The following is a 22,199-nucleotide window of genomic DNA, read 5'->3' as shown; positions in this document are numbered from 1 at the left end:
CTCGTTCCAATTTTTCACCTCTTACCCCCCCACCCCCTCCCCTAGATGGCAGGATGACCAGTAGATGTTAAATATATTAAAATATAAATTAGATACACAATAAGTATACATGACCAAAACGTTATTTTGCTGTACAAAAAGAATCAGACTCTGAAATATTGTACAATTAGCTTGTGAAGGAAATCAAAAATGCAGGTGTGCATAAATATAGGGATTGGGAATTCAATGTAATGGTTTTTAGTCATCTCCCAGAGTTCTTTCTCTGGGCATAGCTGGTTCAGTTCATTACTGCTCCATTGGAAATGATTTGGTTGATCTCGTTGCTGAGGATGGCCTGGTCCATCAGAACTGGTCATCATATAGTATTGTTGTTGAAGTATATAATGATCTCCTGGTCCTGCTCATTTCACTCAGCATCAGTTCGTGTAAGTCTCTCCAGGCCTTTCTGAAATCATCCTGTTGGTCATTTCTTACAGAACAGTAATATTCCATAATTTTCATATACCACAATTTATTCAGCCATTCTCCAACTGATGGACATCCATTCAGTTTCCAGTTTCTAGCCACTACAAAAAGGGCTGCCACAAACATTCGTGCACATACAGGTCCCTTTCCCTTCTTTATAATCTCTTTGGGATATAAGCCCAGTAGTAACACTGCTGGATCAAAGGGTATGCACAGTTTGATAACTTTTTGAGCATAGTTCCAAACTACTCTCCAAAATGGTTGGATTCGTTCACAACTCCACCAACAATGAATCAATGTACAGGACAGTTTCTATAGATTATGTTATCATTAAGTTTGGTTCCAAACAAAAAATAGCTATGAAGATTTAAAAAATCTTGGTACTGGACTAACTTTATTTGTGAGGACTGTATATAAATGCAATTCTATTTAGTTTAATGAATATTTAAGATTGAATACTGGAGACATATGGTACCTGGGTGTATTGTTTAATCTATGTCACCTTGGGCAAATTACTTCAGTTTTATCTATAAAATGAGGGGGGAGGAAGTAAATGGTTATATCCTTGGCTTGTTTCCTAATTCTTCCAGTTACAAATAAATGTTTACATGATTGTCCCTGCTCCCGTAGTTTCCATTATTAAGGAGACAGAACCTAACATAAATTTGTAGACATTTTATTGGATGCTTGTTATTTTATTTCTTGAGAAATTTTAAGAGATGAAGAGATGAAGAAGATGGAAGAGATGAAGAGAAGAAGAAGATAGAAAGAAGAAAGAAAATCAAATAGATAAACAAATGATTAAAAAAGTAAGTATAAATACAATAGGGGTTGGAATTAGATCATGTAATTCTATTGGTATAGGAAATGCTCAGGTAAGGGAATTTTGCAAGGCAAATTCTCTGCATCTCCTCTGCAAAATAGTTATCCCTTCCACACAATGACTTTCCCTCTTGCAGTTTTAATATATGACAGATTGGCTAAAGAAATTAAATGGGATTTGGGGGGGGGGGAGTTTTGTGGAAGCCACAGATGACATATAAAGGTCAGAAGAAAGTACAGAAAAAGTTTTAGAAACTCAGAAATACATAAAATAGAAAAAAGAAAAAATTCAGGCTTCTTTTCTGGTTTGAAGAGGGCCAAAAAATTTTATGTGGATTTTCCAGATTGCAGGGAGTACTGTGCCCCAAACTCCTGCAATGTGGAGGGGATAACTATAGAATCTTAAGAGAGTTGCCCAGAGTTATACATAACAATTAAGGAGTGGGATTCCTTGTGTTACTTCAGGAACTCAGAAGTGGAAGGGGGTGAGGCCTAGTTTGATCCACAGGGCTAGAGTTATTGAGATGGAGGCTCATTGGTAGGAGAGTTGAAATAGTGTTCATTGGTTCGTTGATCATGCATTGAAAATGATGGCAAATATTATTATGGAGGCAGTGGCTTGAGTGAGGAAATATTTTGTGGCAGCTTCTGTGGCACGTGGGTTATTTGGGGCAGTTATTATGGGAGTAATAGCTAGTGTATTGATTTCAAGACCTATTCAAGCTGAAAATCAGTGGTTACTAAATGAGGTTAGGCATGTTCTGATAAAGAGGCTTAGTGTTAAAATAATGAGTACAAAGGGGGACATTAGTATGGGAAGGTGTGAATCAACATTTTTGGGGTATGGGCCCGATAGCTTATTTAGCTGACCTTACTAGGATGTGGTATAATGGGAGCACAAAGGGTTTTGAGCTCTTTGGTATGGGTTCGAGAACTGTTGTCGTAGAAATAAGGGGGCTTGCACCCCTATTTTTTATCCTATTAAGAGAATTCTTTTGTCAGACATATTTCTATATTTGTGGTGGAATATATGATAGGGCAATTAATAGGGAGATAAATCATAAGCATATTGCTAGAGTGATTGGTAAGAAGTTCTTTCATAGGAAATGTATTAGTTGGTCATAGCGGAAATGTGGGTATGAGGCTCGGATTTATAGAAAAGCTATAGTAAGGAGGAGTGTTTTTAGTATAAAGGAGATAGTATTTAAAATTGAGTATACTGATAGACCAAAGAGCGAAAGAACGAAAATAAGTCCTAGGTTGAGGTCTAGGAGTGTGTTAGGTATGGGTAGGGGTGTTCAAATTGTTAGGGCGATGGAGAGGGTAGGGGCGATGATAAATATTGAAATGGAAGAAGTTAGTGGGCGAAGGGGTTCTTTGGTGAATAGTTTTACTGCATCAGGAAATGACTGCAGAAGATCATAGGGTCCTACGATATTTGGCCCTTTTTGGAACTGTATGTAACCTAACACTTTGCGTTTATTAAGTGTTAGAAAGGCTACTGCTAGAAGAATAGGAATAATATAAAGTAGAAGATTTAATGTGAACATTTGTTAAGAAGAGGGTCTGAACCTCTGGTAGTAAAGGCTTAAATTTTAACAGCATCACACAGTTGGTATATGCCATTAGATCCACAGCTCCATTTGAACCCAGTTGTTTCTGGCTTCAAGGTCAGTTTGCTATCCATAGTGTCATGCACACACACATACACACACACACACACACATACACCTGTGTAATATGCCAGGATAAAAGCTAGATTTAAAGTGGACTTCATTGTTCTTCATTTCTTTTATATTAATGTTTTAACACCCCATTATTTTACTGTTTTCCAGTATCCACATGTATCATTAGTGAGGTCAGCAGGGCAGTTAATTTGAGTTTAACAGGTTAAAAAAGACCCATGAAACATGTATTAATTCAGAGCAGGGCAGTCACTTCACCACAAACCCCTTGCTAGTGATTATTGTTTTAAATCCCCCAAAGCCTATGGACCTGGTAAGTGAAGGTGATGGTTATACATTGAGCTTTTCCAGAAATAGTATTTTCTTTTGTAGTCTTTTTTCCTGATTAATATTTTATTTTCCCAAATACATGCAAAAGATAGTTTCCAACATTCATTTTTGTAAAACTTTTGTATTCCAAATTTTTTCCCTCTCTCCCTTATGTCCCCCCTCCTCAAAACAGCAAGCAATCTGATATAAGTTAAATATGTACAATTCTTTTAAACATATTTCCATATTTGTCATATTATCCAAGAAAAATCAGATCAAAGGGGGAAAATCCATGAGAAAGAAAAAAACCCACACAAGTAAACAAACTACTTAAAAAAAAAAAGGTGAAAATAACATGCCAAAAGTAGTATTCTCTAGTTATACTCTTTATGAACTCTCCACTAATGAAATGCCTGCCAAGTTATGAAGATGACCTGGAACAGAGGTTATTAATGTGGAACCTATGAACTTTAAAAAAAATGTTTTGATATATTTCAATATATTGGTTTGTTTTGTAATCTTATATATTTTATTTCAGGCATTTAAAAACATTGTACTAAGGAGTAATTCGTACATAGGGGTATACTGGTAAATGTTTAACAACCACTTGGAACAGGGGGGAATGTAAAAAAGCACTTTTAAGTTTCACCAGCTTTATTTATTAACATCTCTTTCACTTTGAATCTAGAAAACAACAAAACAACAAAACAATAAATCAAGTTGCAATTTTTGAGGTGTAAATGCTCACACTAAAAAATTTAAATTTAATAATTGCTCTCTTCCAGTTTAATTAAGCTTTAGCACATCTCTATGTTTACCACACTAACTTAGGATTCCCTTAAGAATCTCAAATGGATTCTTGGGTGTCTATGCCAGCAGGGAATATGGTCTAACATGACCTGTCGAGTTGGGACAACTTCAAGTAAAAGTCTGACAAATAGGATCTGTTCAAGTAGATAGCCCCGGTAATTTTCAGCCTAACTAAATTTTCAAAGGCTCATCATCAGAAAGCTGGCTACCAGGTAGTAGACATTCTTGGGACATTCTGTATGTGTTTTATATGGGTAAACATAGGGTGTTCCATTAAGTTTATGTACAATTTTAAGTGTTAAATTCTTTCCTAGTATGCAAAAATTTTGCCATTATGGATCTGATATGACATGGGTCAAGTCAAAAGACAATGAATATTACACACACACACACACACACACACAAAAGGGTTAATCACTTGGAACTCCATTCCCACATCTCCTGCTTCTAGATCATGTAGATACTGAAGACTCTAGGAATTAAATATGTTTGAGCTTTCTCATATATATTGGAGTGAGAATGGGATTTGGTTTGATTTGGAAACTTCAGGTTCCTATCTCAGAGGAAGCCCAAATAGAAGCCAACTGGGAGGAGGAGGAAGAATCACTGAAGATTCTTGGGCTGGACCAGATCTCTCAAGAGTCCCTAAAAACTGGTCCAGATCTCTCCCTACAAAATTGGTCTAGAATCAAATACAGCATATGGGAATATGGATGGAGGCAAGGAATTAATAGTCATTCCTTTTACTGAATTTTTTTTCCCCTATAAATTTTGGAGTACCTATTTCTGTGGACCTAATCACCTGGGAGCTACAGCCTATTTTAAAATGTCATCTAGCCCAGAGGCTATAGACCACTTGCTTTAACTAAAAATAAAAGTTTACAACAATGGGATATTGCAGTACTTGACACAACTCTATCCCACTCCCCCCTTTTCTTTGTGAATTATTTTGCTGGAGGCTACAACATTCTAGCTGAGGAGTTTGTTGGGAGTGGACTGGGAGGCGTGAATAATTCACCATCTATGAAGTTGAGCTGAGCTGAGCCGCTGCAGCATGTTGGGCTAGCCTTTGATGCAAACTGGTTGAACAGGTTCCTGATCTACTGAAGAACCAGTTTGACTGGCCTGTTATGCCAACAAATTCTGGTATGAGTCCATGTTCCACAGACTGTAGAAACCTGCCCAGCCAGTTAAATGAAAGGCATATTAGGTTATCCATTGCAAGCTGGATATATCTTAGATGCAGGAGACCTCCTGTGCACAGCAGTAGTTTCTCAGCAATCTCTAGTGTGGTCCAGAGTGGTAGCTTCCTCCACTGATTTTATGTTTGAAGTTTATAGCTTCAGGGAAAGTCAACAGTAAAGCATTCTCTACCCTTGACCAAGAACAGAAATTTTCTAAATAAAAACTGAAGGGTAAGTTAATTTATTTTCTATATTTATTTTCTGTGTATTCATAAAAGCCTATAAAATTATAAACATAATGTTTGATAAAATGCACTAATTGTTTTCTTTATGCAGGTTAAATATTAACATTTTTATTAGAAAAATAGTAGGTGTTGTATCTATGTACTGATTTACTTAAAGTAAGGTTATCTGGTATAGAATAGACTTTTGTTTTTTTGTTATAATCTTACAGAACTGTCATTTATTGCTCTGGAGAGAATAAGTTCATTAATATTCATCATCTTAATATTTAACCTTAAGAAGTTACCCATTTCTCTGATAAGGACATATAAATATGTCTATATGATATATGCATAGATATGTTCCTATTAAATCCAAGCTATGACAGCAATAACTTCAAAAAATGCTTACAATGGGGGAAAAAATCTTGATTTACTTCGAATCATAAGCATACCTATAACAGTTGTTCCTATTTAAAAAATTAAAGAGTGTGAAAAACAAAGGCTATGGAATCTGGTAACTGATTAACTATTAGAACTCAAAAGCACTTGCTGAGCTGAATAGAAAGGAATGAAGACAGGTTTTGTCATGCCTGTTAAGTCTGAAAAACTTTAGATTAAAAAAAAAAATCTTCCCATCAACTCTATTAGTTAAAACTTATTCTATTCCCTCTTCCCTTTTATAGCAACCAGTTTGTTTAGTAGATGTCACAATTCAGTAAACTAACAATCACCATCCCTTACATTATTTTGATTTAGTAAGTTAGAGTTCTTCCCCCTTCTAGCCACTTATATGAAACAGGATTGAATATCTTCAATGGTTTATGTAGTGATCTGAGAATTTGAAGTTCTACAAAATGTAGTATTTAAGCTAAATAATGTCTAAATGTGAAGTAAACAGTTACCTACCAAGTATGTCTTGGCAGGACCTTAATTCAAATCGAATAAAACCATTCTTGTTCTACCTATATAGAAAGGATGTTCTCTACTTATTAAGGGGACATAAACAGATCTAATTTGTTAAGATCAGAAAAATGAAATAGTTTTCAGTGTGAGATACTTACACTTCTGGAGATAAAACCTTTGGTAACCTTTAAGTCTTCTAATTCTTTATGATTTTGAGAAACTAATTTCTCAAAAGACATGCTTTATCTACAAAATGTCAAATAAATTGGTGGATCCAATTAACAAAAACAAGCAACAATAACAAAAAAATCCCTTCAACGAAAACACTTCATTGAAACTTTGGTCATGATGAATTTTGGTCAGTAGATGAATATCTCTAGTTAATGGAATTTCTCACTTTAGTAACATTTTTCTAATATGTGTGGGTCACCACAGAGTATCCTGGTTTGGATACTTTTTATAGAAAGTAATTTGATTCTTTAGAATATGCTCTTCTAAGCAACATGGTATCTAAAACAACTTAGAATATAATAGATTTCAAACTGAATAAGATCTTGCAAATCTTTTACTTAAGAAATCATCTTCCATAAGGGGAAATCAAGGCCCAGGAAAGTAAAGTGATTTATCCAAGGATACAAAATAGTAAATAACAGAGTACTACTGAACCTAGGTCTCTGACCCAGAGAATAAATACTGCCTTCTTCATTCAGGACTTTATTCCATTTTTCATGTTTTTGGCCTAAGGAATATTTGAGAATTAATTTAGTTTATATTGTATCTCAGGTTGAATTTAGAGCCCAAATCTCAAATCTTAAATACCATAACTCTAAATTCTCTATAGTTTTTTTTCATTTTTGTGACATATTCCAAATAAACTATGCTATTAAAATAATCTATTAATCATAGCTTGTTTAATGGTCCCTTTTATTATTTTAGAGCATTTAAAATAAAATTGATATATATTTAAAATCTAGAAATAAGATTTCTGAATGAATCCATTGTATATGAATAACTGTATATATATATATATATATATGTATAATATATACATGTATCTGTGTATATATATAGACATATGTATATAAAAAGACACACACACACACACACACACTCTCTCTCTCTCTCTCTCTCCAAAATGTCTCTACCTAGACAATTTCCCAGATGGAAATTTTATTTTTCTTCAACAGTTCTCCCTATCTTGAAAAGCTGCATTCTCCCTAACTCATGATTAGCTTATTAATTTTTTTTTTCTAAAAGGATGTAGAATTTAAGCACCACAATGCTGGAAGACACCTTAGATATTAACTTCTACTTCAACACTCTTGTTTTATAGATAAGAAAATGATAATGACTGATTTATATAGTATTCCATAGTTTACAAAGTACTTCTTTCCCAACACCACTGTGAAGTAGGATGGGCAAGTATGATTATCTCCATTTTGCATATAAAGAAACTGAGGGTTGTAAAATTAGTCTTGGAATCCATGTCTTCAATTCACAGTCCAATAGTTTCTCAATAGCATCAAACAAGCCCTTAGAGGGCTTCCCACTTTGTCCCCCTTACAAATTGTTATAATGGAACTCCAACTTAAGTAATTTATGATATATCCATTAGAATAAAATGTATTGCCTTCATTACCCATTAGAGTAAAATGTATCACCTTCATTGTACTTTGTAAGATAGTTGATCAATTTGTTATTGGCTCTAAGTTATATCTGCTACTTTGTTTCCATTGATGTGGCAAAAAATTATACTTAAAATACAGTGTTTTTCAATTATATAGCATGTATATAACTGTATTATTGTTGAGTCATTCTGCAGTCATGTTCAAATCTTCTTGACCCCACCTGGGATTTTCTTGGCAAAGATACTGGAATAATTTGCCATTTTTTTTTTTTTTTGGATCATTTTGCATATGAAGAAACTAAGGGGAAAAGGATTAAGTGACTTGCCCAGGGTCACACAGATACTAGTATCTGAGGCCAAATTTGAACTCAGGTCTTCTTGACTATAGGTCTGGTACTGTATCTGTTATATCACCTAGCTGCCCCAGTACGTATAACTGGTCTTCAAAAGAACACTATATATACAACAGATTCTCTATTGTAAATATACAATTTACAATCTCTGAAGCTCAGAGAATCATGAGACTTTCTAAGGACACAGAACTAGTTAAGAGGTAGCAGAGTCTGGACTAGACCCCATGTCTTCTCATTCTAGATTGAAGGTATTTTCTACTATTACTTCCTTGGCCTCCTGGTTCCTCTGTATAATCTTTCCAGTTAACTTCCTTGGGGCTTTTTACTTTTCATAATCTAAATTTCTAATACTATTATAAATAAGATTTTTCTACACTAGCAAAGTCTATCTGCTGGCATTGTTTTTCTTGCTTATGTAATGGAGTCAAAAAAAGTGAGCACCCCATAATTTGTAAGACTTTAGGCTATTTGAAGTGAACCATCTGTTGTGTAGATCAGGGGCAATGGAAGGGAAGATTCAACTGTTTGCCATCATAATAGGGATAAAGAGAGGGACTGGACCTGCGATGTCATTAGACTGAGAACTCCAAGGTGAGCAAATTCCTTTTATCAAGGCAGGTCAACAGGATCATCTTCAACTCTTTCCTCTAAATTATCTCACATATGTAATCAGTTGCCAATTCTTGTCATTTCTATTTCTACAGCATTATTTTCATACATGCTTTTTTTTTTTCTTTTTTCCCAACCCACAGCTTTAGTGCAGGACCTCACCATTTCTTTCTAATTGATCTTCCTGCATCAGATCTCTCCTTATTCCAATGCTTCCTAGCAACCCAAACTGGTTTTCTTTTCTTTCTTTTTTTTTTCAAAGTGGCTTTTCTAATGCAAAATTCTGACCATCTCAATCCTTACTCAATTCCAGTAAAACACTATAGCATGTGCAGTGGCCACGCCCCAGTATAACTATCTCAACAGACAGGCCAAACCACATGAAGGGTCACTGACATGCCCCAAACCCACTGGTGAGGTAAGAGATACCTGTCCCAAGCAGGTGAAGATTTCTCCTGGTGAATGGGTAGATGAGAACAATTTGTTCCAGCAGTCAGGAAGGCAGCTGAAGCAGGTAGTGTGGAGGGCTTAGAGCCTGGTCAGACATCAAAGATGCCAAGATCATCATTATCAGACCATCCCAAGTCATCGTCAGTTTTGTCTTGCCTGTGATATGATATCCTGTGATGTTATTGATTCTCTTTGAAAATAAAGGAAGAACAATAATATAAATCCCTCTGACATTGAAAGCAGTCAAAACTTGACCCCCTTTTATTTTTGCAGCATTATTACACATTATTCCCCTCCACACATTTTGTTTGTCCCTCTTGCTATTACTCTCACATTCCATCTTCTGTCTCCATGCCTTTGCAGTGGCTGTCCTTCACAAATGGAATGTACTCTATGGTCTCTACCTCTTGGAATCTCTGTTTTCCTTCAAAATGGCTCAAGTGCCACCCATTTACCTAAGGCTCTTCCTGCTCTCTTCTAACTCCTATGCTCCCCCCTTATCTTATGGTCACCAATTAGATGATCTATATGCATGAGTGTCTAGTTAAGATGGTTTCAACTATATTCCAAGAAAACTATCTTGGAAATATCATTAAACACTATTTGATTTGACTCACTTTGTTTATATAAAATATGGGCTTAAAATTTGAAAAGACCTTGAAGATCATGTAATCATCCACCACTTTATTAAAGAGAAGACTGGGACCCAGAAAGATGATGAGACTTGTCCAAAGTAACATTGATTGATGGAAAATAGAACAAGTACCAAAGTCTTCTGATCCACTGTTTTTCCTATCATGCCTCAAAGCTATCCAATTAATAATTTGAAATAAAAAAGCCAAACACTAAAAATGACCTAAACTTTGATTTCTTCATTTTTTATGGAAATATAAGTACAATCCCTAAAGTGGTTGGTGTATTCCAATTCACATTATTTGAAGTAACAATTATGTCAAGTGTGGTAATTGGTTTCAGTGCAATGGAAATATGCAGGATAAATTCAAATAATGTGACCATTTCAAAGGATTTATTATCTGTACTTATCTGAAACCTAGCTGTATTAAAATAACTACTTCATTATGTATTTAGTAATGAAATTGAATGACTGCTTAATGAATAGCTAATTATTAAAAGATTTCATCATAGAACACATCTTTGACTTCAACAAATTTGTAACCAGAAAAAATATCCAAGTCTCTTTTTCACACTCCAAATTTAATAAATAAATAAGAAAATTTAAATCAAAGAATCTCTTGCTAAGGTTGTACCCAAGGGTTAGAATTTTTAGATTCAGAAACAAACAATTTATAAATCATTATTTTAAACAAATACTATTTTCTAATTTATTCTAAGTGTCAGAAATACTTTTAAGAATTCCCTTTTTGAACTACCTTTTTGAAGTGCTCAGATGTGTCCTATTAAAGAGAAAACATGTATTCAAAATAATAGATATAACTATGCAACTTTTTAATATAAAGCTAAATAATTTTAAAACAAACAGATATAACTCAATGATAATCTATCCTAAAAATATTTTTCTATTTTAAATGTAGAGCTATATATATACACATGTATATCTCACATTGTACTAGAAAAAGCAAATACAAAACTCAGTTTCTTACTTATATTTATTACATGATTCAGGCAAGTCCCAACTTTTTGGGTCTCACTTTCATAGACTCATATATTTGGAACTGGAAAGTACCTTTGAGAGGGAGTTGGACTAGATTATTTCTAAGATGCCATACTATAATATTCTATGTTTCTACAGTCAATAAATATGTACTTTCAGCTTGAGTACTAATGATATATAAATTTAGGATAAATGAGAATATGATTTTAAGGCATAAATTATATTATTTGTAAGTCTATAAGGCCCTACTCTAATGTCTTAAGATGGCATGATGTGGACCCTAGTTTTTCAAAAGTATGCCAATAAAACACAAGGTCTTGACTGTCAGACTGGAAAATCTTTGGATTCGGGTCTTATAGTAGACTATATGTCTACTATTTAGGAAGCTATCTAGTTTTAATGTGAAAAGGCTTATCACAAGAAGGTTGAAAAGGTTCTCTGCTGGGTAAGTTTTTGGTAGGAAATGCCTTGTGCAGTTCATGAAGATCATATGCAAACATATTACAGATAATGTAAATGACCAAAAATTTATAGTCCTATGGAAAGAGCAGTACTTACATGTAAGGAGATGGTGCCCAAGTGGAAAGAGGTACCACATGTGGTGAGGGAAAAAGAAGAGGAACAAGGGAAAAAGAAGAAAGGAACAGGTAAAACAGAACAAAGAGGAGGAGGAGGAAGAAAAGGAAAAAAGAAGCAGAAGATGAAGAAAAAAAAAGAAGAAAGAACATTTCCCAACTTCTGCTCCAGTTGGCAATTTGGATCCCCAGAGAGCTGTTACTATTCTCAGGGTGTAGGTTTTTTTTTCTAATTTGGGGCGGGTGAGTGGTGGGGAGAGTTAGATTTTAAAACAGTTTTTAAAATTTTATTTATTTTTTAAAAAGCTGGAAGTTTATTCTTTGTCCTATGCTTCTTTCATTTATGATTTCTTGAAATATAGACATGAAAAAGCAGTCTTTCAAAAGGACCATTTTGTTTCAAATTGAGCTACTTAACTACTCTTTAAACTCAAATCACTTGGCTTTTATTGATTGAATGGCCAAAAACAGCTCCCAATCCAAGAGTTTGTAGTTCACAGTTTAAGTTTTGAAGTCTCAGAATAAGTGTAAAGAGCAGTTTTCTTTTCTGGTCAAAAACTTTTGAGTGTCTTCTCCTCCTTGATTGATATTTTTTATAAAAGTAAATTAGGCCATCTTTTGTCTCAATGCTTTTCTAGCTCTGAGGCATTGAATGGGATTGCCTCAGACAATCTGAGCCCTCATAAAACCTTAATTTAGAAAGGGAAAGGTTACCCACTACATCCCAAGCATCATTAGTATCTTGCATTTTGTCTTGTCACTGGACTTCAATGACTCTGGAAGAAAGAGTTAAATTGAAAAATTTGCACATTTTGCCTCTCATGTCTAATTCAAATGAAAGTTAAAACATCACCTTGTGATATCACTGGTCCTCTTCAAGAACAAAGGAGGACAACAACAATAATCAAAAAGTTTGTGTGTATCTAAATGGAGTATAACACCTAGAAAAATATGATCCTTAAAGTATTAAAGACAATATATTAAAGATAAATATTCATCCAATTAACCCAATACCATGTCTGTGAAACCTCAATTTCATTTTGCATTATATATAGAGACAGCTTAATACTAGCATGTGAGTAAAGTAGCACTTGACCTTTTTTTTTAATGCATGCATGTATTAAAGTCAGAATCTTTTTATTTTGAAATCCTTAAGGGTTTTTTGAAGTGAAAAGGACTTGACAAAAAAATTTTCCCTAGAAATCAGTTTCAGAAAGGTCATTCTTCTTAATGTACACCTTACCACAATATTTAAGCTCAACTTAGATCTACTTAAACTCGCTACTTTTGGGAGATAAAACAGAATTCAAGTCTAGACATCATTTAATGATATCAATAATTTAGCTATAACACCTATATCTTGAGTTCTCATAAGACCTAGAGCTAGAAGGGATCTTAAATATTACCTGATTCCAAATTCTCCCACTAAAGAGGATTTGGCTAAGTCCATATAGGTAGTGTGTTGATTTTTGTCCTTGGACCAGTGACCTCATGAGATGATGTCTTTACTTGCTCATGAATTGGATTTAAGTAAGGCAAAGGTGTACAAAGTCATCAGCCTTACTTTACACCTTTCTAAGTCATCAAAATCTAGTGGCAGGACAAGAGTCAAGAAGACTGGCGATAGCCTAGGATGCAGAGGATGATTTGGTGTCTTTGGTGTCTGACAAAGCAATAAGTCCCTCACAGTATTTGTTTGAACTATCTTCATGGCCAGTGGAACAAATTGTTCTCATCCCCTCATTCAGATAGTAAGTCTTCTCATGCTTGAGGTAGACATCTCCAAACTCACCACAGATTTGAGGCCTGGGTGATCTGGAAGACAGCACCTCTGGTGTGAGGGCTTACCAAACCCTTTTTTGTTTTTGACCCTGATTGAATCAATTCTGGTCCTTTCACACCAAATAAAGTGTTTTGCTTCTGTGTCCTATTCATTTCCCTGTGAAAAGACAAAGGTTATACACCTCTTCCACAAATATACTTGGTGTCCATGAAAAAAATGGGAAGAAAACTTTTGTATTTAGAAATATGTCAGTAGTCAGCAGAGAGGGAACACATGCAAACAAGACAATTCATACCTCTTGTATTAAAAGACCTCAGTGGTCTTTCCAGTTCTTGTGATATTAAAAAAAAACTTCCCTTTATACTAGACTATTTCTTTCATACTCTGTTCTTACTGCCTTTATAGAAACCTGGAAGATATTACATTGTTGACCATCCTCTTCAGTAGTGTATGCTTTTGTCATGCTCTTCAAAACACTAGGAAAGGAGGGCCTTTTTCCTTTCATGTTCATTGTAACTATATCTTCCTCTCTAGATCCTTGCTAACCTAAAGATCACTCTTTCTCTTTGCTTTTTTTTGGATTCATGTGATCAACAAACAAACCAACCCTGCACACGCTAGCATGTCTGACAACAGATACATGAATATAAAAAAAAAAAAAAAACCCAACAATCCCTACTTGCAAGGAGTTTACATTCTAAAGGGGAAGACAACAAGGATCTACACATTATGTATAAGGCCACGTAACAGAATAAGTACATCCTGATCCTGTAAAAATAGTGCCAGGAATGCTAAAGTTAAAGAAGAAGAGAAGATTTTTTTTTTTAAGTTACAGTGGGAGAAAAAGGAAGATCAAAAAAAGGATAGGAATTTTGTTTAGAATAAATGGAAAAATGATGATAAACAACAGAGAGAAGACAGCCAACTGGTCATTGGTCATTTCTTACTTGGTTTTGTTTTCTCTGTAAAGGAAAAAGAATTACATTGGAGACAACAGAACAAAAATGTTTAAGAGGAAATTAATAATCAAGACAAATAATGAAATATAGCTGGGGGTAGGGAGGTGATCACTTGGTTACCTTGATGAATTCAAGACATCTGGCCATGATCTTGAAAGAATTTTCAGGTAAGTGATTGCTAATGCACTATTACTGAAATATGAAAGATCACTGAAAATGGGAGTATTTGTAGTATGAAGTATGGACAATGGAGAAATGTCCTCATTTCCCAAAAAGAAAAGAAATTGGAGTCTGCCATTTCTAAGTTGTAGGTCTAATTCTAATTCTAAATTCTAAGCCTAACTTCAATTCCTAGGGAAACTTAGAACAGTTAAAAGGAGTAGTTGGCAAAATGTTAAATAGGGGAGTGGTGCATAAAAAGAATTAGCATAACTGTCAAGAATAAGTCATAGAAGACCAATCTCACTTCCTTCTTTGATTACTAAATTAGTAAATAAGGAGAAAACTGTAGATTTAGTTTGCCTAGGTACTGGCAAAGATTTTGATAAAATATTTCATATCATTATTGTGCAAAATAGAGACAAACATTAGATTATGATATAATCAGATGGATTAAAAAATGGTTGGATAACTAACTGGACTCAAAGAATAGCTGCAATAGTTCAATGACAATGTGGCAGAAGGTTTCCAATGGTGTATTCCAGAAATCTCTGCTTAGTCTTGTGCCATTTAAAATTTTTAGCATTGTCTTGGACAAAGGCATAGATGACATGCTCATCAAATTTGTAGATGACATAAAGCTAGGAAGGACAACTAATACAAAGCTGACAGAATCAAGGTCCAAAATCATCTTCACAAGTTAGAACCTTAAATTGAAACAATTAGGTGAAATTCAATGGGGATTAATATATAGTCTTACATGGAGATAAAAAAAAAATCAAATATTAAACTCTCAAGTATAAAATGAGAAAGGTAGGATTAGATAGTAGTTATTTTGAAAAAGACCTAAGAGTCACTTGATGGACTACAAGCTCAGTATGAGTCAACAGTATGACAAAACAGCTTAAAAAAAAAAAAAAAGAAAAAAAAAAAGCAATTGAGAAACATTTCTAGAATCCATTGGGCTACATTAAGTAGGACCAAATTTCCAGAATGGGTAGGTGATGATTCCACTGTATTCTTTCCTCATCAGATTTCATCTAAAAAATTGTGTTCATTCTCTGGCCTTAAGAAATTAGAAGGTCCAGAGGAGGGCAATCAGGTTGGTGAAGGGCTTTGACTTCTTGTCATTACAGAATCAGTTAAAGAACTGAACATGTTTAAACTGGAGAAGAACAGGGAGGGATAAAGCAGCTATTTTCATGTATTTGAAGAGCTGTCTTTGGAGAGGAGCTAGATTTGTATTATTTGGCTTCAAAGAACAGAACCAGAAGCAACAGATAGAAGTTGTAAAGAGGGAAATTAGACAATGTTAAGAAAAAATTTAATGATTTTAATAATTAGATATTAGATTTAATATTAAGAGTTATATAAAATTGGAACAAGCTGCCTTCCAGAGGTAGTGGATTTCCATTCCTTAGAAGTCTTTAAGTAGAATCTAGCTGATAACTTGCCAAGTATGTCACATGGTTTGGACTAGATGGCCTTTGAGGTACTTCCAATTCTCTAATTCTGTGATTTTATATAGCAAATGCTTTATAAACCTGACAATTCTATATGAATATTAGCTATAAAATATAATACCATCTAAATTTAAAAAGGAAAATTGATTGAATTTTTAAAAGATACAGATAGTAACAATAATTATATAACACCCATATATATATCAGAGTTGATAAAATATAAGAGAAAGAAAAACAAAAAGTAAAATAAAAAGGGAAATAGAGGATTGGTAAGATTGCTGAAAAATTAGAGTGGAAAGACAGCATTTATTCCTATTCAAAACAGGAACATTAAGGAATATACTTTTTTTTTTCCACAACACATGGCACCTTTGCAAAAACAGAGCACATACACAGGGCTCAGAGAAATGATAAATAAATAATAATAATAAAAAACATTAAACACATTCTATAAGCTTTAACACAAATAAAATAATAATTCATGCAACAAAATCAAACATTAGGGACCTAATGGAAATTTCATAGTGACATAAGAATCAGTGACTAGATCAGAAAAAACAGATCAAAGAAAAATAAATACTATGTGACAAAGTATGAACGATTAGAGAATAAACCAAAATTTGGGGAATGTAGCTAATGTAGACCTCAGAAGAAAAAGTGTGCCTCTGATTATATACATGAAGAAAATAAAAAGGGGTGATTATTACAATTTAATATTTACAATTTAAATAGTAGAAAATCAACACCCCCCCCCCAAAGCACAAAAGACTTCTTAAAAATTAGAAGGAAAATAGCTAAAATGAAAAAAAGCTTTAGAATTGATAAAAATCTTTAGCTAGTCTGATTAAAAAGAGGATTAAATTAACAAAAGAAAAAATAAATAAGCCAAAATCACAACACTTAAGTATATATATATCAGGACCTAAGCCAATAAAACAAAATTTAAAAGAAAATGGGAAGCTTATTTCCCCCCCAAAAAGGACCCTAATTAGAAGCACACTAGAGTTCTTAAATCACCCAGTTTCAGAAAAGGAAACTAAACTAGCCATAAAGGAACTACCAAAGAAAAATAACATGGTCTACTCTAGATGGATTCACAGGAGAATTAACCCTGATTTAGAGAAGAATTCAATCATTTTTTAAAAACCATTAATATATGATGTCACACAAATTATACTCATAAATTAAAAAGAAATTCATTACCCATCACTTTTTTGTAGGTTTTAATCCCTAAATCAGGAAAAGGTGAAATTAAGAGAACTACAGACCAACGTTATTAATGAGTAGACATTCAAAAATCTTAATTAAAATCCTTGCAAAAAAACTATGGAAATAGATCTATCTAAGAACAATTGTTCACTATGCCAAGTGAGATTTACATCAGGGATACAAAGGGTTCAGGAGCAACTAAGTGGCAGAGTGTATTGTGTGCCTGACCCAAAGATAGGAAGACTTATACTTCCCAAATTAAAATTTAATCTTAAAAACACTTACTAGCTGTATGACCTGGGGGCAAATCGCTTAAGCATGTTTGTCTCTTCTTCATCTGCAAAATGAGCTGGAGAAGGAAATGGCAAACCGTTCTATTATCTTTGCCAAGAAAACCTCAAATAGGATCACAAAGAATCAGGCATGATGAAAATGATTGAACACACACACACACACACACACAACAAGGAAGATTCAATATTAGGAAAATAATTAAAATAATCTATCAAAAATAATACCTTGGGGGGCGAGGTAGGCGAATAAGAACCACAATTATTTCATGACAGACTAATAGCATAGAAATTCCCCAACCACCTGATGGCCTAATAGTGGAAAGTAAGGAAAAGTAAAAGTGTAACAAAATTTTTAAAGTAAAAAGTCTCATTCTTTGTTCTAAAAGCTATCCGTTGTTGTCCTTGGATAATATAGACACTTGTAGCCTTGCCTCAACCCTGAAGTTTTGTCTAAAAGAACTTCTTTCACAGTTGTAAAAATATTTGGTCACCTCATCTAATCTCTTGCCCTTGAACAGAGAATGTCTTATTATGATAACAAATCCTGCCAGCTGCAAAGTAAATATGAAGGGACCCAGAAGTCCCTCTTTTCTTCCTTAAATGATTTTCTCTTTCTATACCATTGTTTCTGCTTTGAAAGTTTGCTACAGAATTCTGCTGATTGACTATGTACTCTAAATGAACCTGAAAGGTTATAAAAGCTATTATCTGTACCTTAGGAAAGTGAAGCTGCTATCAGCTGTTTTTCTTAGCATGAAAATATATTTGTTTTCAGTTTGAACTCCTGTCTTTGATTCAAAAACCCTGAACATCCCCTTCTAAGAGGGTTCATCCTTCTTGGTTGAAAGAATTCCCTAACAACCTTAAACAACATAATGTCAATACATTCAGAAGGGAAAAAAAGTCTGACAAAATACATACTCATTTATATTTAAAATCTTGTAAAATATGAGCATGAGTGCAACAACTTTTAATATAATAAAAAATATTTAACTAAAGGGAAAAGTCAGGATTTTTTGAAATGGTAAAACACAGAAGATGAGTAAATATTTAAATTAAGAAATATTCAAACAGTATCAAATCAAATTCGGATTGCCCAGATTTTACTTTCTGATATGAGAGCTATTTAAACAATACATTTGCATTTCATTTGACTATTTTATGTCACATGGAAGACTATCCTAGATTGTGACTAATAGACAAATGTTCAAGATCCTTAGTTCCTGTTCAAAAATGCCAGTATCTTTCCTCCCCCACCCCCACCACTTTTACTTATGGAAGTGTGGTAGATGTTTACATCTTCTATATGAATGACATGTTGTTCTAGTTCTAGCAGTAAAGCTTAAATGGAAAAGATTAACAAAATTTTCAGTAGTTTCTTAAAATCATAACTTAGATTTTAATACTTGAGCTAGAACCAAAAGCTATTATTTCCTCAGGGGAAGAGCCAAGTGACTATGAAAAGACAAGAAGATATTAGAGGAAGATTTCCCTTTTATCAGATGCTCCTGATTGTGGCATGTCATTTCATTGGGTTAAGAACCCAGCATTACTAAAACTGAGGTTTATTTTATAGGTAGCTTGGCTTGTTTCAATCCATCCCATAACCACAGGCTATCCCCTTAATCTCTGGTATACCTTTGATCAGAAAATAAACTAAGAAAGAGTTGTGGGTGCCCTAAAGCAAATCAATCACCAGTAGTGGAAAACAACTGGAAACACATTTCAACTGATAGTATTAGTAATGTCATTTTTATTTACAAATGATAGCATACTATTGAGCTAGTGCTTTATCCACTGCACCGCCTAGCTGCCCAAGATACTTTTTTAGAAAGTCATTTTTATTGATGCTTTTTGTTATATTAGAGATAATTTTTGATATTTTCCATTTTCTTTTTTAAAATTTTCAATAGTATTTTCTTTTTCCAAATCCATGTAAAGATAGTTTTCAACATTTGTTTTTGTAATACTTTGTGTTCTAAATTTTTCTCTCTCCCTCCCTTACTTCCCCCTCCCCAAGATAACAAGTAATCCAATAGAGAGGTTAAATGTGTGTAATTCCTTTAAACAGATTTCCATATTTGTCATGTTATGCAAGAAAAATCCTACCAAAAGGAGAAAAAATCATGAGGAACAGATAAACAAAAAAAGTGAAAATACAATGTTTTGATCCATATTACAGTTTTCATAATTCTTTCTCTGGATGCAGATGATATTTTTCCATTCCAAGTCGATTGAAATTGCCTTGAATCACAACATTGTTAAAAAGAGTCAAGTCCATCACAGTTGATTTTCACATAATCTTTTGTTACTTTTCACAATGTTCTCTTGGTTCTGCTAGCTTCATTCAACCTTAGTTCATGTGACTCTTTCCAAGCTTTTCTGAAATCAGCCTGCTTATCATTTCTTATAGAACAATCATATTTCATTACCTTCATATGCCATGATTTATTCAGCCATTCCCCAACTGATGGACATCCACTCAATTTCAATACAAACATGTTTGCACATGTGGGCTCTTTTCTTTCTTTTGTGATAAAGGGACAATAGAGTTTAGGTTTCTAGGAAGGACTCTAAATCTATGACTCTGGAAGTCACTTGAGCTTCTTTTCATCTCATATGGCATTAATATCATCAATTACTTTGATCTATTTTTTAATCAACAATTTATCTCTGAATTTTAACTTATTAGCTACATTGTCAAAACAGATTTTTTAAGACATTAGGCAATTTTTAAATTTTAAAGCTCATTTTTAAAAGTCTTTTTTGTGTACAAGCATAAAAACCTGCCTTTGCTTGTTAGATTTGATCCATTCCCACAAAACCTGAGAGGCATTGAAACTTGATCATCTGTGAGAAAGTTCTTTTCTGGTGTGTTCTACAATTCACAACAAATAATCACCTCCTAAGCTTGTTTGCTGATGCTGATTGTTAAGGAGCTGAGCCATAGGCATATTACATTAGGGAACATATATTCTAAAAATACAGTTATTTCTAACACTGGTCTCTGTGGTTTTTATCTACTTATAAAGGAAATACAACTGAATGAAAATAAATTGACTACATTGAAACCTCTTGGACTCAGTCTAAGGATATTTAGCTAAAATCTCAGAAAAGTTATTTGTACCATGAGTAACATAGCCTAATAAGATCATATTAAAAACCATGCACAAATAGTTAGGCAAAAAATAGAAAAATTGAAAATGTCCTATATAGCTATTCTTTATGTTTTTATTTAAGTATTTATCATATTTACTCACAAAATTGATGTTACTTTTAAAAAGATGATCAGAAAAATCTATATTAAGCCATAATTTCTTCAATTATTTAAAGTGATGTTAAAATAAGTTTTCTAAAAATGACAATCTCTTATAAATATTTATGAAAGGATAAAGGAAAAGACATAGGCAAGTAAGTCCTATAAGGCATATTCCATTATACAGTGATAGATATTTAGAACCTACTCTTGCAAAGAAATAAAAATCACAAGTTTTAATCAATTTCCCCTTTACTTTTTAAAATCCAAATCAGATTTCTGCTAGTATATGCCCTGTCTTTCACACCAGGAGTTAAGTATTCCAGAATATAGTTATATAAATGATTTTTAACTACTTAGAACAACCTGAAACAAATGAACATATAATATGAGTTTCTCTCATCTTGAGGATGAAGGGTTTAGATCAGAGAGCCTTTCTGAAAAGTCCTGAGGGTTAGCCAGATCACAGAACCTTAAACTTAAACAAGAACACTACCTAACTTTCAGATCAATACTCTTGGCAGTAGACCACACTGGAAGATTCCAGAGGGCTCTAAGCTGAGCCAGCCAGAATTGAGAATTCTAGAGCCTAAAACAAGTCATAACTCCACTTCCTAGAAGGCTTCTGCTCTAATAATACCAGCTAGTCTACCAATCTACTGAGTTCAAGACTCATTGTGGCAGAATCAACAAACTGATGTTGCTTAGCAGACTTAGTTCACTCTTCTTAAACTTTCTGGCCTCTTCCCTGTTACTTACTAGCCTGTTCCTTTCCTCCTCCTCCCTTCCCCCTCCCACAACCCCATATACTCCCACTCTTCATCACCTCCTTGATTTCCTGCTTCAAAAGTACCACCACTTGCCAGAAGCCTTTTCCTCAATGCTAGTGCCTTACCTCTTATAGAAGGACAAAGCACTAACATTAGCGACTTCTTCCAATTTCAGGGCATCTAGGTAGCATAATGGATAGAGTAAAGGAGCCTAGAGTCAGGATGACTCCTCTTCCTCCATTCAAATCTGGCTTCACACACTTACTAGCTATGTGCAAATAACTGAGCAAGTCATTATTACCTCAATTTCCTCATCTGTAAAATGAGCTGGGAAAGTAAATAGTAAACTTTTATCAAGACTAGTCATAAAGAGTCATAGGGTCATAAAGAGTTGGCCATGACTAAAATAACTGAACAAAAAAATTTTCCAATTTATCCTTTATATATAGTGTATGTAAAGTTGTTTGTCTAACACGGTTTCTTTCCTCTTAGAATATGACCTCTTTGAGGACAGGGATATTTTCTGCCTTTCTTTATATCTCCATTGCTTAGCAAAATGATTGGCACATAGTAAGCACTTAACATGGACTTGTTGATTTGAACTGTTAATTGTAGAGACACTAGAGTTTGTAGTAAGTTAGTTACTCAATTATCAAAT

The 22,199-nt window shown here is 33.8% G+C and overlaps 1 long non-coding RNA gene across 1 annotated transcript in view; it reads right to left on the bottom strand.

Annotated features, from left to right (window-relative positions):
• Positions 1-21,781, bottom strand: part of LOC116420600 — an 87,560-nt gene extending 65,779 nt beyond the window's left edge. The window contains exons 1-2 of the long non-coding RNA XR_004230966.1: positions 21,667-21,781; positions 9,421-9,631 (exon numbers count right to left, since the gene is read on the bottom strand). This is a non-coding gene — a long non-coding RNA (uncharacterized LOC116420600). The remainder of the gene's footprint in view (positions 1-9,420; positions 9,632-21,666) is intronic.
• Positions 21,782-22,199: the final 418 nt, after the last annotated feature.

Source organism: Sarcophilus harrisii, chromosome 1 (assembly GCF_902635505.1).
Source record: "Sarcophilus harrisii chromosome 1, mSarHar1.11, whole genome shotgun sequence".
Lineage (NCBI taxonomy): Eukaryota > Metazoa > Chordata > Mammalia > Dasyuromorphia > Dasyuridae > Sarcophilus > Sarcophilus harrisii.
Note: the sequence above shows the minus strand (reverse complement) of the source record. Positions and strands in the feature narration are given on the sequence as shown.